This window comes from Thunnus maccoyii, chromosome 4 (genome assembly GCF_910596095.1).
Source record: "Thunnus maccoyii chromosome 4, fThuMac1.1, whole genome shotgun sequence".
Classification (NCBI taxonomy): Eukaryota; Metazoa; Chordata; class Actinopteri; order Scombriformes; family Scombridae; genus Thunnus; species Thunnus maccoyii.
Genome location: NC_056536.1, coordinates 28348234 through 28362363, shown reverse-complemented (window position 1 = coordinate 28362363; position 14130 = coordinate 28348234). Strand labels below are relative to the sequence as shown.

The 14130-nt window shown below is 40.0% G+C and overlaps 1 protein-coding gene across 9 annotated transcripts in view; it reads left to right on the top strand.

Annotated features, from left to right (window-relative positions):
* Positions 1-14130, top strand: part of LOC121895173 (teashirt homolog 2) — a 100820-nt gene that overhangs the window by 38346 nt on the left and 48344 nt on the right. For 5 of the 9 annotated variants that reach the window (XM_042408089.1, XM_042408087.1, XM_042408086.1 and 2 more), the window contains one exon: positions 4205-4340. The gene's annotated coding sequence lies outside the window, so the exon portion shown is untranslated. Of the gene's footprint in view, positions 1-1921; positions 3037-4204; positions 4341-6956; positions 7682-9002; positions 12208-14130 lie in introns of those variants that run through there. The other 4 variants (XR_006095706.1, XR_006095707.1, XR_006095708.1 and 1 more) reach the window with 4 other exon arrangements.

The window sequence follows — 14130 nt, the reverse complement described above, 5'->3', positions numbered from 1 at the left end:
CTCCTGCAGAATGATCACAGGTATTGGTTCATTAATACAGAGAATGGCAGTGTATGAATCCCCCCCCCCCTCCTCCCCCCTTCCCACCCCCTCATCATCCCCCCTCTGGTCACACCTAGTGGATAGATGAGAAAGTGAACATTAAAATCTGATTTTGACTGCTTTTAATATTATAGTGGCACCATTCAGAATAACACTCAGGAAGGATAAGGAGGAGTTTATAATCATTTAGATTAACAAAATATTATGCAGTATATTTCTGTTTTGGTTTGACTCAAACTACTTGCGTAACAGGCTAATTCGGAATCTCTTGAAAATCTCAGCTCACTTATTATAAAGCGAGACTGATCTCAGTCAAAGTGATAACAAATCCCGCAGCTGTGTCAGCCTCTAAAGTAAGGGCCATTACCTCAATCTTGGTCGCTGCCATTTTCAGAGGGGAGAGAGAGGAGAGAGAGAGAGAGGAGAGGAGAGAGAGAGAGGGGAAGGAGCTATTTTTGATCAAAACCCAGGCAAGAGGAGAATCAGTCATTAGCAGCAGCCATTTACACTGTCATCTTGTTTGGACAGCCTGTGGCTTCCACTTGAAGACAGTTCTGGTTCTAAAAGGAAATGTACCCGCCTCGCTCCTCACAGCCTGAGCGCTCTCCACATACTGTAAAGGGGGCTGATTTTTACCAAGAAAAGCGGCCGCACCGTCGTTATGACGTGTTACTGATATCATTTGTCACGAGGGCATGTTCTCAGAGCGCATAACGCGGTAACTTCATGCAAACTAATAACAGGAGCTAATCTTTTTGTTGATACAATAACTTCGCTAACCGCGAGGGCAGGGGCGCTCTAACCATATATCTCTTTAATTGATTCAGAACTCAGAGGTTTCTTTCACTAGAAACGTTTCATTTCAAATCATAATTTAACCGGGTATCAGCAGCAACCAGCACAATAGGGAGAGGGATGGTAATAGCCACAACCTAAAACTGAATTTAGATTTCTCTCTCAGATTTGACACTCGTGGAGAATAAGAGACAGGAAGGAAGAAATGGTAATCTGCAAGAAAACCCTTAAAAGAATCAATTTGGCAAGGTGTCTGAGAATGTGACTTTATCCGGCACTGTGATTCCGACTGTCTCCCGTAAGAGTGGGATGACTGTCTTTCTTCCCCGCTGACAGGCAGACCCAGGGCCAAATTGACAGTTCTTTAAAGCGCCTGACAGAAAGCCGCATTAATTAAGTCATTGCTGGACTTTAATTGTGTTAAGAAGTTGGGAAAAAAAAAAATCTAATATGAGAAAAGGTTACCAAGTCCTCCGTGGTGTCAGATTTTCCTACTTTCTATGAATATTAATGTGCCTAATGAAGACAATCTTCGCTTCATCTCCCCATTGTTCTGTATTCAGGTGCCAAGCTTTCACAGCCATTGATTTGTTGTTAAAGAACAAATATGTCACGGGAGAAAATGACTGCCACGTCTTTTATCTTAAATTTATCAAGAAAAACGCCTCTCTTTTTTCAGTGTGGATTTCTTTTTGTTATTTTAAAAAAAAAAAAGATTTTTTTTAGCTGAGTGAATGTCATGCAAAAAAAAAAGTTGTCAAGGTGTGTTTGCGTGTTAATTAGATGTGGTTTCTGCTTTTCTGCTGTGAACGGGGAACAAAAGGAATTTCATGAGGTGCAGTGGACAACAAATAAATGAACAGAGTGTTTGTGGCCAGTGGTATGAAATTATTCTGCTGTATCCATTCAAAAATATATATAAAAACAAACCATGTTGAGTGCTATCAAGGTAAGAAAATGTGGAAGATCATGATTTCTCTCAGGTGGAGAGCTGCTCAGGTGCACCTGGTTACCATCTCTAGCAGATAAAGTCATGTGATAAGATATTTGATAGCAACTTACAAGTTATTTGTGTCTTCCACAGAGACCGGATGAGGAAGAACAACACCAAGCGCTCCCCCTAAACTTCAATATTAACCGGGCATCATGATCGCCAGGCATATTGAAGAGACAGAAATTCAAATGAACCTCTCTCCCCGTGATAAGACAACGACCTGAGTCCTTGTGAAAGATGAGCTATGGCTATTTCTGGAGAACGAAGTGCTCGGTCTCGCCACAGGGCAAACCCTGAATAGCCAGGGTTGGAATTACTTGAAAAAGAAGGACTGGCTGATGTACTTGGCACTTGTCATTGAAGGAGTGTCTTTTGTTCACAACGCCATAGATCTCCATCTGAGGAAACTGTACAAAAGGACTCATGTATTTGTGAATCCTTTTGTGAAAAATTAACAGACGCCTGTTACCGAGGGGGAAAAGGATTACTGTCAGAAAATTAATTTTGCAATATCTCATCTGAATTTACTGTTTTAAATTTTTTTCTGGGGGGGGGGAACCTGGGCTTTTGGAACACACCCTTCTTCTTCTTCTTCTTCTTCTCTCCTTGTCTTGCATGGTTGTAGAAAGAGAGAGTAGTCGCCATAGCTAATTTATGTTGGGTGTACACAAAGTGTGAAGGATGGGGAACTATGCGCATGTGGACGTCCCTTTATTGCATCCGACAGTGACGACTCCTTTCTGATGTCATCCCTCCTGCGCGTGTGGGAGTCGATGAAGTTCACATTGTTCCCCCACCAGCTGAAACACGCACACACAGGAGGAATCAGTCAAAGCTGTACCGAGTCTAAGACATCATCAATTTAATGCTTTCTTCAAGGGGAATTTTGGTTTTAAGTGTTTTAAAGTGTATGCTAATACAGGCCAAGATGATTCACAAAACTTTTCAGCTCAAAAATGCACATATTGTTCTTTTTTTTTTGTCCATTAAAGGCGCAACACGTAATCTGTATGCAAACATAAACGTCTCTGGAATTGAGTTATGATTGTTTAGTTATTGATGTTGCTAATAAATATTTGTTTCATATTAGTATTGTTTGGGGGGAAAACAGCAGGAAAACAGTATTTTAATGATGATGCGCTGATTCTTTCATCAATAAATCAAACTCTGCAGTAATTCATGTGGATATAACATTTATGTGGACAAAAAAAAAAAAAATGACGGATTGTGGCTTTAATGCCCCCCCCCTTCCCCCCCCCCCCTTGAAACAATTTATGTTACATGAAGCAGATTTCTCAAAGGTAACTCAGCAGGGGGAAGTTTTTCCCTCAGATTTACTTCAGTTCCCATGTACTATGAACCAGACTCGCTTTTATTTATGGTGAAAGTTTAACTTCTGGCTGTGTGCTGCGATGATTATAATTCTGACACCGAGCCATATCCGGTTTTTTGAAATGAATCACGGTCACACACACGCACACAGTTCTTTCTTTCTTCTATCTGTTCCCCCTATTATTGTTATTATCATGCTAATTATTTTTTTATTCCTATTACTATTAAATCGCTTTGTTTTCATCCTCAAATGTGACTAGACTGACCTAAAAAAGACACTGGAGAACAAATGAAGAGCAGCATCAGAGGAGAAGTAATGAAACGTCTTTCAACAACACTTTGTCTCCCTTCCTTTGGCCAAGTCTGGGATACCTATTAACACTCCCATTAAATTATTCATTCTGATGGATAAAACACCTCCACAATTAATTGCATGTGAGCCACCCAAACCCCCCCCCCCCCCCCCCCCCCCCCTTTAAATCTGCAGAAGAGGCTGGAATTCACCGCATGCACTCGTTAAACGTATAGTTTCCTTACGCTGGACTTTAAAATATAGAGCTTGAATGTAATAACTTTTAGGTAAATACGGTGAAATAGATGACCGCTGATTAACGGGCATATCCTTTCTTCATCAGGCCCCGTTTGTAGTAATCCGCCTTGAGGAGAAAGAAAGAAAAAGAGAGAGAGAGAGAGAGAGACACCCTTCTGATATGAAACTTTCCTATCGTTTGTATATTCCGTTTCATGGACATAACTTCAGAGCAAATGAGCACCACACGTCTCACACGCTCATTTAAATTACATCAGATTCCCAACCTTGCACCATACACTGTGCAAAAAAAAAACGACATTCAGTGTTATGTATTAATCATAAACATCATCAGTGTATGCACTATTAATTGTCCTACTTCTGTAAGATAAAAAAAAAAAAAAAATTTTTTGGGGGCGATCATGTTTCCACTGTGAGGAGAGTTGTTAATTTGTAGATAATGTGTAACATGATTTCATTTACTAACTCTTCGTTCATATTTGATGTTATAGGAAGTCCTGCTTTTTCACTGTTAGCTTGCTGGGATGTTGTTCCCACCTGGAGAAGATTGGAGAACACGTCGGCGCTTCACATTCAAGGATTAAGTGGGCAGAAACTGCAGTATTGATGCAGGATACAAACATAAAGGTAAACCGATGGCTGCTACTAAACTGTGTCAGTATTGACGTTTTTTTTTTTGAACAATGCCGTTTTAAAAATGCAAACGCAGAAGTGAGAAAAAAAAAGTTATATATAAAAAAAATGCTGTAAGCAGAGAGGGAAAATAAGCATTGTGTGTTGTTTTTTTGTAAAAGTCTTGCTGTGCAGAAGCTCATCCAGGAAGGAGAGTGTGCTGCCCAGCTATTTATTGCTATGCTGCTGAATGCAACGCCAGCTCAAAAAGGCTTCAAATCATCGGGGAGATTGTTAGGCTTCTGTGAAAATTACGGAAATGCAGGGGAAATGGATGAGCAACACTTCATAACAATTAATCAGAGGCCGCTGATTAATAAAGTTCATTTTTTATTCTCGATGATTCAGGGGATTATCAAAAGGACACTGTCCTTGTCATTTTGATTAACAAACCCATCCTCGCTCTGGAAGAGGACGCGCTGAAGGGAGACGCTTTCTTTCGCCCATAAAATAAATATTGAATGAGAATATTAACTCGTTAACCTTGACAAGTATTTGTAATTTTCATAAGGGGGTAAACTAGCAGATTCAGCACAAAAAATGCTGTGGGGGTTTGAGAAAAGGCACAGGAAGAAAGGGGCGGGTGGGGGGGGGGGGGGACGACAACACAACACAACAAATTAGAGAGAATGAAGAATGCTACTGCATGAATCCTGTCATTTTTATGGGCTGCAATGATTAATTTGTTTGTTCAAATTCTCAATTAAGCCAGGAGGAACTGGCAGAATTAGAAAAAAAAAAGGAGAGCAGTGCAGTGTTGTCTTGGCTTTGCAAGCGCCCTGGGGAGATATAGCCCCCTTACCTGATCTCAGGTCATCAGGCTGTTCTGCAGACAGCTCACACAGTCTGGAGCAGGGGTGTGGTGTACGTCTCGGAGATTCATTTCAAAACAGCACAGGAAAAAAAAAAAAATGTAAATGAAAATATTTCGTCAGTCCCCTTGATAAATCACTCTGCCTTTTCCTTTCATTTGTCCAGGTCGCCTTGTCAAGGGTAATGCCCTTAAAATGTCAATTGTCAGTGTGAGCATGCATCGCATTAGATATAAAGTACAGTTCACCACACACAAAAACAGCAGTCAGTCGCACTGTTATACAGAAAGAAATAAAATATGGAGCTAGCACTTCCCTTTTTCCCTGGGGGACTTATGCACTTATTATTTGTCAGAGTGACAGATGTTTTTCAAATGATGGTGTCTCATGTGTGCTGAACTTCTACCAAAGCCCTACTGTGAGAGACTGTGGGACGTTATACACCATCTGATGGTGGAAACCTCCATGGATTGAATCCCTCCGCTGTGAGGCTTTCTGCAGGGAAGTCTAAACAACAGAGCAGAGGAAGAGGTTGTCAGCGTGGTTCGCTGAGGTGATTGCAGCACTTTACTGAAGAACAGCAGGCTCGGACCCAGACCTGATTCACAGTAGCAAATATGCAGCTGCACAAAAAACCTCCAGAATCCAGGAGTTAGAGAGAGATTCGCTTATTAGAATTGAATTTACCGAGTACTGCGGATTGGTTTTACACGGCTGCTACGAATATTATTTACAGCACAGACATAAATATTAATATAGACAGAAAAACTAAATTTGCAAGTTACTCTGCGACTGCTCAATTGCACACAAACCGAGCAGGAAGAAAGAGGTCATTTTTGCGATGAGCATTTTTAAACTGCGAGTGGGAGGAAAACACTCAGGTAGCATCATAGAGCTAAAATAGCTTTTAGAGGGTGGTTGTCGAAATATGCAGTGTCTGCCAGCACAGAGAGGGTCAATGAGGTATTTTTGCAGCTTTCTTTCTCACCTTCAGGTCAACCGAGAGTAGACTGCGCATGAGTTTTATTACTTTTTTTTTTTTGCAACCGATCCATTAGAGATATTATATAGTAGAAGTGTTAATATGTTTTGTGCTCCACATTGTTGCTTTAACAGTATCTGACCTCAGAGATGCAGAACCACTCGTACACGCACTTAACTCGAAGATATCCCAAAGCAAATATACTATTTTTTGTTCCACTACATTTATATAACATCCGCAGCATGTTGTGAAGCTACATTTTCTAAATGTAAATGTAAATGCCTGCACTTGTTCGCTGTGAAACAGCCCACTTGAAGAGAGAGGAATCACAGCAAGCCTAGTTGGATCACTGACTCTTAGCTTGACCCACTGATGTGTGGACAAAGTGTTCAGCTCTGAGCTTTTCTTTTTGACACGATGCATTTAAAATCAACACTGAGCTTGTTTGACCTCTCTATTAGACTACTTCCATTTCTACTCAGTGAAGGAATTGTTTAGCCTTCCTCTATAACTGTTTTGTAATATTGAAATCAAACAAAAGGATATATCTTGCGCATTCAAGTGTAATTTGTCAAAAAAAAAAAAAAATCATCTAGAGAGAGAGAGAGAGGGCTGTTTCTGTTCTACATACGCTGCAAATTCTCCAAGCAAAAATGCAACTTTGTTATTGTGTTTACGACCATTATATGATTTTTGTAATGAAATCACAGTGTGTTTTCCGGACCAGTGGGTGCTTTTAATAGCGTTGGCCACCTTTTTCTTTTTTTCCAATTCAAGGTGTCCTTTATACAGTATGTATATCCAGAGCAGCAGCATTGACTAGAGCCAGCACTTGTGAAGCAAAAATGCTTATTAGTCAAACAGTCCCCATCGGAATAATGCCACGGTCAGCCAGTGGTGAGGGATAACTCTGTGTGGATGACACTCTGGAGCCTATTCTGTAGGGGATCTGCTTTAGTACAGCATGCACAAACATGATGTATGGACACACAAGCACAGAACCATCATGGGACTACACAATGGAAGAGCTGCGGATGAGTAACTGTAGCAAGAGCAAGGCTTGCATTGTACATGCTCTTCAAAAACAATGACAGTATGTTCTAGTTCCTGTTTAACGATCCGTTTGCCCCTGTAACCTTGATCGAAACCTGTCTGCAAAAAAATAAAGCAGTTAAAAACGGATATGGGATGATGCTGCTGTTAAATCGCTTGAATCCGTGTGGTCAGAAAAAAAATACAGACATCCAAAGTCATTTTGCTAGTTTTTCGTTATTTGTCCAAACGACTTAAGGTGTGTTTACACGACCAGAAATAGTGAAATTCATGAAATAGGTACTGCAAAAGGCTTGGTGACATACGTACATACTACTCACAAGGCTAGCTGGTGAACAGCAGTAACTGGAGTATGGCTGCAACTAATGATTATTCTCATTATCGATTAATTATTATGTCTATAAAACGTCAAAAAATGTTGAAAAATGTCTGCTACAATTTCTCAGTCAAATGTGATGTCTTCATGTCATTTTTTTATTCGACCAACAGTCCCAAACCCAAAGATAATCCATTTACTGTCATGTATGACCAAGAAAGCATCAAATCATCACATATGAGAAGCAAATATTTGGCATTTTTGATTAAAAAATGACTAAAACGATTATTCAATTGTCAAAATAGTTGCCGATTCATTATCTATGGATTGACTAATCTATTAATCGACTAATCGTTGCAGCTCTAAACTGGAGAGCTAACAGCTAACATGCTAGCAAGCTGCAAACAGTCAGTCACAATAGCTTTCCAACCTTCTTGCTATTTTCTCTTTACTGTGCTGTTTTAATCACCCAAGCATTTTCTTCTTAGGATTATACATGATTTCATTCAATAAAGAGATATTGAAAAGATGTTGTTAACTGTCAGTTAGCAAGCTCGTAGCTCGGTCACTAACCGGACAGTAAGTTATTTCAGAATATGTCTTTGCAGCTTCAACTCCTGTTCCTGTCAGATGGACACACAGCTAATAAGCTATGACAGCTTCCTCAATTTTGGACTCTCTCTCTCTCTCAGTTTCCTAAAAGGTCAGCATCATCAAAGACAGCTTGCCATAGATCAACGGCCAAAATGTGTGCCAAAGTTCACCGAAGTTGAACTCAAACTGATTTTTTGATTCCATTTAAGTTCATTTAGGTTGCCACAAAAGTTAGCTATTTTAAATGCTGGTGTGACGGGGCCTTAACAGAGTTATATGTAGTATGACTTTCATTACCAAGGCTCTTCAGCTTTACCACACAAAGAGGTTTCAAAGCATCATATATTTACAGTATGTGGAACATTTGCTGTGTATAGAGAAAGGGAAAAAAATCAATTTCCTGCCCCTCTTGATAACTGATCGTTTCTTTCTGAGTGCACTAGAAAGATGACATGCCAGGTCTATCATGATCTATCTATCTATCTATCTACCTATCTATCTATCTATCTATCTGTCTATCTGTCTGTTTGTCTCTCTCTCTGTCTGTCCATCCGCCCGTCTAAAAATATTATACACATATAAAAATAGAAATAGATATGATTACATATCACCCTGCCTATCAATTCAGCTGCTTCTCTGCACCTTGGCAATGAAATGCGGTATTGAAAACATTAAGCAGGGACAGGGTTGTATAATTTACTGATTTAATTCCTCATCTCCACTTAACAGTCAAGACACCTCGTTATTAGCGAGTAAACCTTCTCAAAATAAATCCAATCCCATAAATCTACCTCTGAAGGAATCTGATACTTTTAAAAAGTGACAGCGACTGACCTTGAGATTTATTTTTGTCACACCAGAAAACTGTCTCCTTCAGCGACGAGAGACGTGCCTGTCCAGATGGTTTTGTGTGGCATCATCTTGCTAATTGTCAGTGATGCCATCAAAGGGATGTAGCAGACCTGACAACTTAGCTGATGAGCAATAAGATGAGTATGAGGGGGGAAAATTAGAGCCAAAAAACATGTGACAGTTATTTTGTGCAGCCTACCTATGCTTTTAAGCACTTTAAATCGCTTGGCTTCCTTTGTTTCCTGCATTTGTTGCAGAGTAGAATAGAGAACAAAAGAGAGCTGTTATTATTAAACTGGGGTTCAAAATAGTCGTTACTGTGTAATTATAATGTCTAATAACATTGTGCAAGCTATAAATATATATAAACATGTAATATTGCAGAAGGAATATATCCTTAAAAGCATGCTATATTAAATAGGCCTCTAGAAACTGTCTCTAGGGTAATAATACGTTATGTTTTTATAAGCTTATCACCTGTCTAACTTCCCTTTAAAGTTGAATAGGCTGCAGCACAGAAGCGCAGCAGTACGTCCCCGGTGACTGTAAAACATGCAAGACAAAACATATGACACAGGGGATGATCCTGACCTGAGACTGACATGTGCTACAGTACATTATAGTCATTGCCAGGATAAAGGTCACATTGACTCCTGTTATAAATTGGACAGGACAGCTCCAGCATACATGGAGTGTCAAGTGTGAGGAGGTCTGAAAGAAAATCCCTTGGATGTTTCAGGACACACACGCACACATACACACACACACACACACGGGGGGGGGGGGACAGGATAAAAGTGTCTGTGTTTCACTCTCACTTGTGATTAGCGCACTTAATCATCACATTAAAGGAGAAGTCTGCGCTAAGTTCATCATACAGTATAATGGAGACGCAGTGAGTGAGATGCAGCCTTGTGTTTTTCTGTCTTCCCTTTGAAAGCCTGCTAGTGGTCATCAAAATAATGCAGGAAGGTGAGATAACATTTAAAGTTCAGGGTTTATTATTGTGACTGTTTATACAGTTAATGAGTAAATTCAATAGTTTCAGCTATTCTGCAGCAGGGGAAACATATATTCACATGTTCATCTGAGGCATTATAGTCTTTTGACTAAGAATACCAGACAGTAAGCACAAGAGCAGACTTTTGCTCTGAGATACAAAGGGAAACGACTTGAAAGGAAATAAGCAAATGAATGCAATGCCTCATTAGGCAGGTTTTATTTGACCGTAGCCAATTAGAGAGCATCTGTAATTTAAAACAGCCAACCTAAAAAAAGCCTCAACGAAGAACACATTTCTCTCACGGGACCGAATCCTTTGCCTTGTTTTCATTCAAATTATATTTTTTTTTTGCCAGTGACATCTTCTATTTGAACGAATCTAAATAATACACAGAGGACACATATGCAGATAACCTACAGCAGGGGTTTTGTAAGTTGAGATGAAAGAGCAGGGTCTCAGGGATTTCACGGAGGTCAAGGTCGCGCGCTGATGTGTTCGGCCTCGCTCTCGGCCGGCCGTGCTGACTTGTTTCGCCGTCGCTCTTTGTGATCAATATCTCTCCCTCTGTCTTAATCAACGACCCGTTGAGGTGTTTGCGGGCTGTTACCTTAATGACACAAAGGTGCACTTTGAAAACAGAGCTGCAGTCAGGGAAAAGACTGACAGCTGGTTTAGCCATGAATCACACCTGAGTGCAGATTAACGTGGCACTCCTCACAAACAGAGACAGCACTGAAATATTGATAGGGGAGAAGTAGATTCTGAGGCTTGTGTGAGTGATCCGCATCAAAAGATAGGACCAAAACAAGATCACGACTGCTTACATTGCAGAGGGGAGCCTCGTGAAAAATAGTAACACCTGTATTGCTTATACTGGTTGTTAAGCATTGGAATAAAATTTTGTGCAATATGCATAACCAAATGCTGGAATAATGAGCCATCTGTATGTGTGGTCCCTTCCTTGGAGATGCCAAGAACGGCACCATCTGTGATGCAGCTACCAGCTGTTTTCCTTCTTATTACATGTTTATTAAAAGCTGAAGTTGTCCTCTTCAAGAAGAGGAAAAGAGAGCATGGGTGGCAATGTTAGTTATCTGATTGCCTCCATCTCCATTAGAAACAGACTTTAGCTCTGTTCCTGGTCCTATAAAAACACACTAACTGTTTCAACAGAACAGAGGGAGTGCTAATTAAATACTCCTTCTTTTACATCAGCGACTTGCAGGAAATTAAGAGAACAAACACAAGATTGACTGGCAGCAAAGCAACAAACATGAAAGAGGATGAATGAATCTAATCCACCAGGACTGGAAATAAATAAATGATGTCACTTACCCCACCTTCACTTAGCCCTTTGGGTTTGTATTTCAAAATCCCTCAGCGGGGTTTACGCATCTTTTCTATTTGCATTGTTTTCAATTTTCAAAACCTATTAGCAAGATATCGATCGACCACAATTGAGCATTTATGCACAGCAGGCAACCTACATCCCTCAAGTCAGAATCAGATCACATCTCCCATAATTGAGGGTGGCAGAACTGCAGACCACCCTCTGCAACTGTCAACAAATTTCAGGAGCTCAAACTAAGATGCGTCGGGGATGCATCCCGCGCCGAGTGATGGACACCGAGAAGGAGAACTGGAAATGTCCATCAGCATCCTCTGCCATGTGCTGAACAAGACAGGTCAGGTCTGAATAGACACTGACAAACCTAGGGTGGACACACTGTCTACGCAGACTAAAGCAATACCAAGGGACAAGTGACAGGCTGCTCTGATGCCTTACCTAACTGCAGCACACGCACGCGGGGGAAGCACAAAAAAACAGCACGCGGCGGATCAGACACCGACGTGCACGCTCGTCCATATGGACAGACAGGCCTCACACCGTTAAAAAAGGGGATTAAAAAAAAAACAAAAAACTTCAGAGGCAGTGTTCAGCCTAATTTGGAAAAAAAGTCAAAATGCTGAAGACTGCACTGTATGTTAATATGTGTGATGAGAATTGCAAGTGTATGTAGTCTAAAAAGCAAATTGATATTTCTGACAGTGCATCCATTTTTTTGAGGTTAGTGTGTTCACTCTGCTCAATGCTCAATAAAACAAACAAAATGCCCTCTATTTCTGTATAAACAATTACCTGCCATAGATTGTAACCTTATTGGATCGAGTGAAATGTTTGAAATAAATCATTAAAGGCGCTGACAGGACATTTATCTTCACTCTTGCTTTAATGCTCTGTGCACAACACAGTGGATGAAGTCAGTCAAGGGTGTGTGTATGTGTGAATGTGTGTGTGTGTGTGTTTTTTTTGAGTAAGCTAGGCCCCAGTGTGCCTCAGTGTGTGTGCTTGTAAGAGCACCGTTGCGTGTGTCAATCCTCCTGTGGAGCCATGTTCTCAAAGCTCTTCATTTTGAAATCAAGCATGAATAATTAAGCCATTTCACAAGGCTGCTTTAACGATATATTACATGAGAGGAAATAGGTCAAGCAGCAATGTTAGAAAGATTGTTTGCATGGATGTTATTGGGTTAAAAAAGACAGTGAACAATACTCCCCTCCCTTCATGCCCCATATACTGTACTTACTCTGCAGAATGACTGACAGCTCCAGCTTCAGACTCATTTTCCTACAGATATGAAAGCTTTTTTCTGATAAGTCGTGTATTTGCCATGACAGTCAGGGTTACATCTGGGTCATAGTGCCATTCCACCTGAGATAACGTGCCAACTTTAACCCTACCACTGGTGGTGGTTTTCACTAGCATTGACAAGAATAACAGATAATAACAGTATTTGAAGGTGTTTTTACTACAAAATGTGGACATTTTTTGAGTTTTTTTCCACTTTTTTCTAAATGTTCTGCTATCATTTGACACATTTTTGCCATGGCACCTAAAAGCACAGCAAATAATGTTACTGCAATTAAATGTCTACGGGCCATATAGGGAAATAAAGTCAGTTTATTACTATTAAACTTTTACTATTGGTCAGTTTAAGCCCATGTGAATATACTGTATATTTAGAGATTCAAAGATTAGTATTATTAGTAAGTATTGCTCTAAAATATGACTTTTTAGAGTCCTTTGTTACAAATTGATAACTTGGTAACTAATGTACGACTGCATTCGTCAGCCATAGTAACAGACTTCCTCTAAATTCAGAACAACTATAATGTATTGCAGTAATACTTACTATAGCTACACATCAATGACTTGTGTACCAGGAAGTATAATTTGAGTAAAGATGTGTCCGGAGACGTCTGAAGAGCTCATGTTAATCTATCTCTTGTAATATTCATCACTTTTATATGAATTAATCTATAATAAAAATTATTGTTGCTTGCATTTTATCCCAAGGACCCACAACAAATATATTTTTCCAAAATGGTCTCCACACATGTAGGACAGATACATTAAACCTGTATTCATTAAACTTTTGGGGGCCTCTTGTGGGCAATGCAATAAGCTGCAAACATGACGTTAATGTATTATGGGCTTATAAAGCTGATATAAGGTTAGCAGACATTGCCTGTGTTTACCTGTCTGCCTGCTGATGAGAGCTGTGAGAGTGAACCATAACAAAGTGAAACCAGAAAACCAAAACAATGAGCTGAAAGATGCTAAAAAAAGCTTGGTGAAACGGAGAGGAACTGGAGCGTAGAGCTATAATTCTCTGTGGCTTACTCACTCACTGTTTTGGTTTTGTTTCGGACAATTTCACTTTCAAGTAACTGGCAACAGACATGTTTTCTGTTTTCTGTTCTCATGTCTCTTCAGATGCAGGATAGATACTTAAAATTACCTCTACGTTGTGTTAAGCTGTCCCAGACAAAAGTTGACAATAGTGAAGGAAACATGGGGAAAATCTTTGATCGTCAATACAAACCGACAGACTTAGATCACACTGTGAGACACAGCCAACGAAGGTTGATTCAAAGATTTTGGCGACCGAAGATGGCTCACTTTAACATCGTGACTGTCAGAAATTTAAGCCCAAATTCTCACAATGGGACTGCAGCTACGCCCTGCATATAATACATAATCAAAACCAAATAAGAATACAGCATGAAATGATATTGAATACACTGACAGTTCAAAAAACAAACAGCTTTTTTGCTTTTGCTGCATCTTG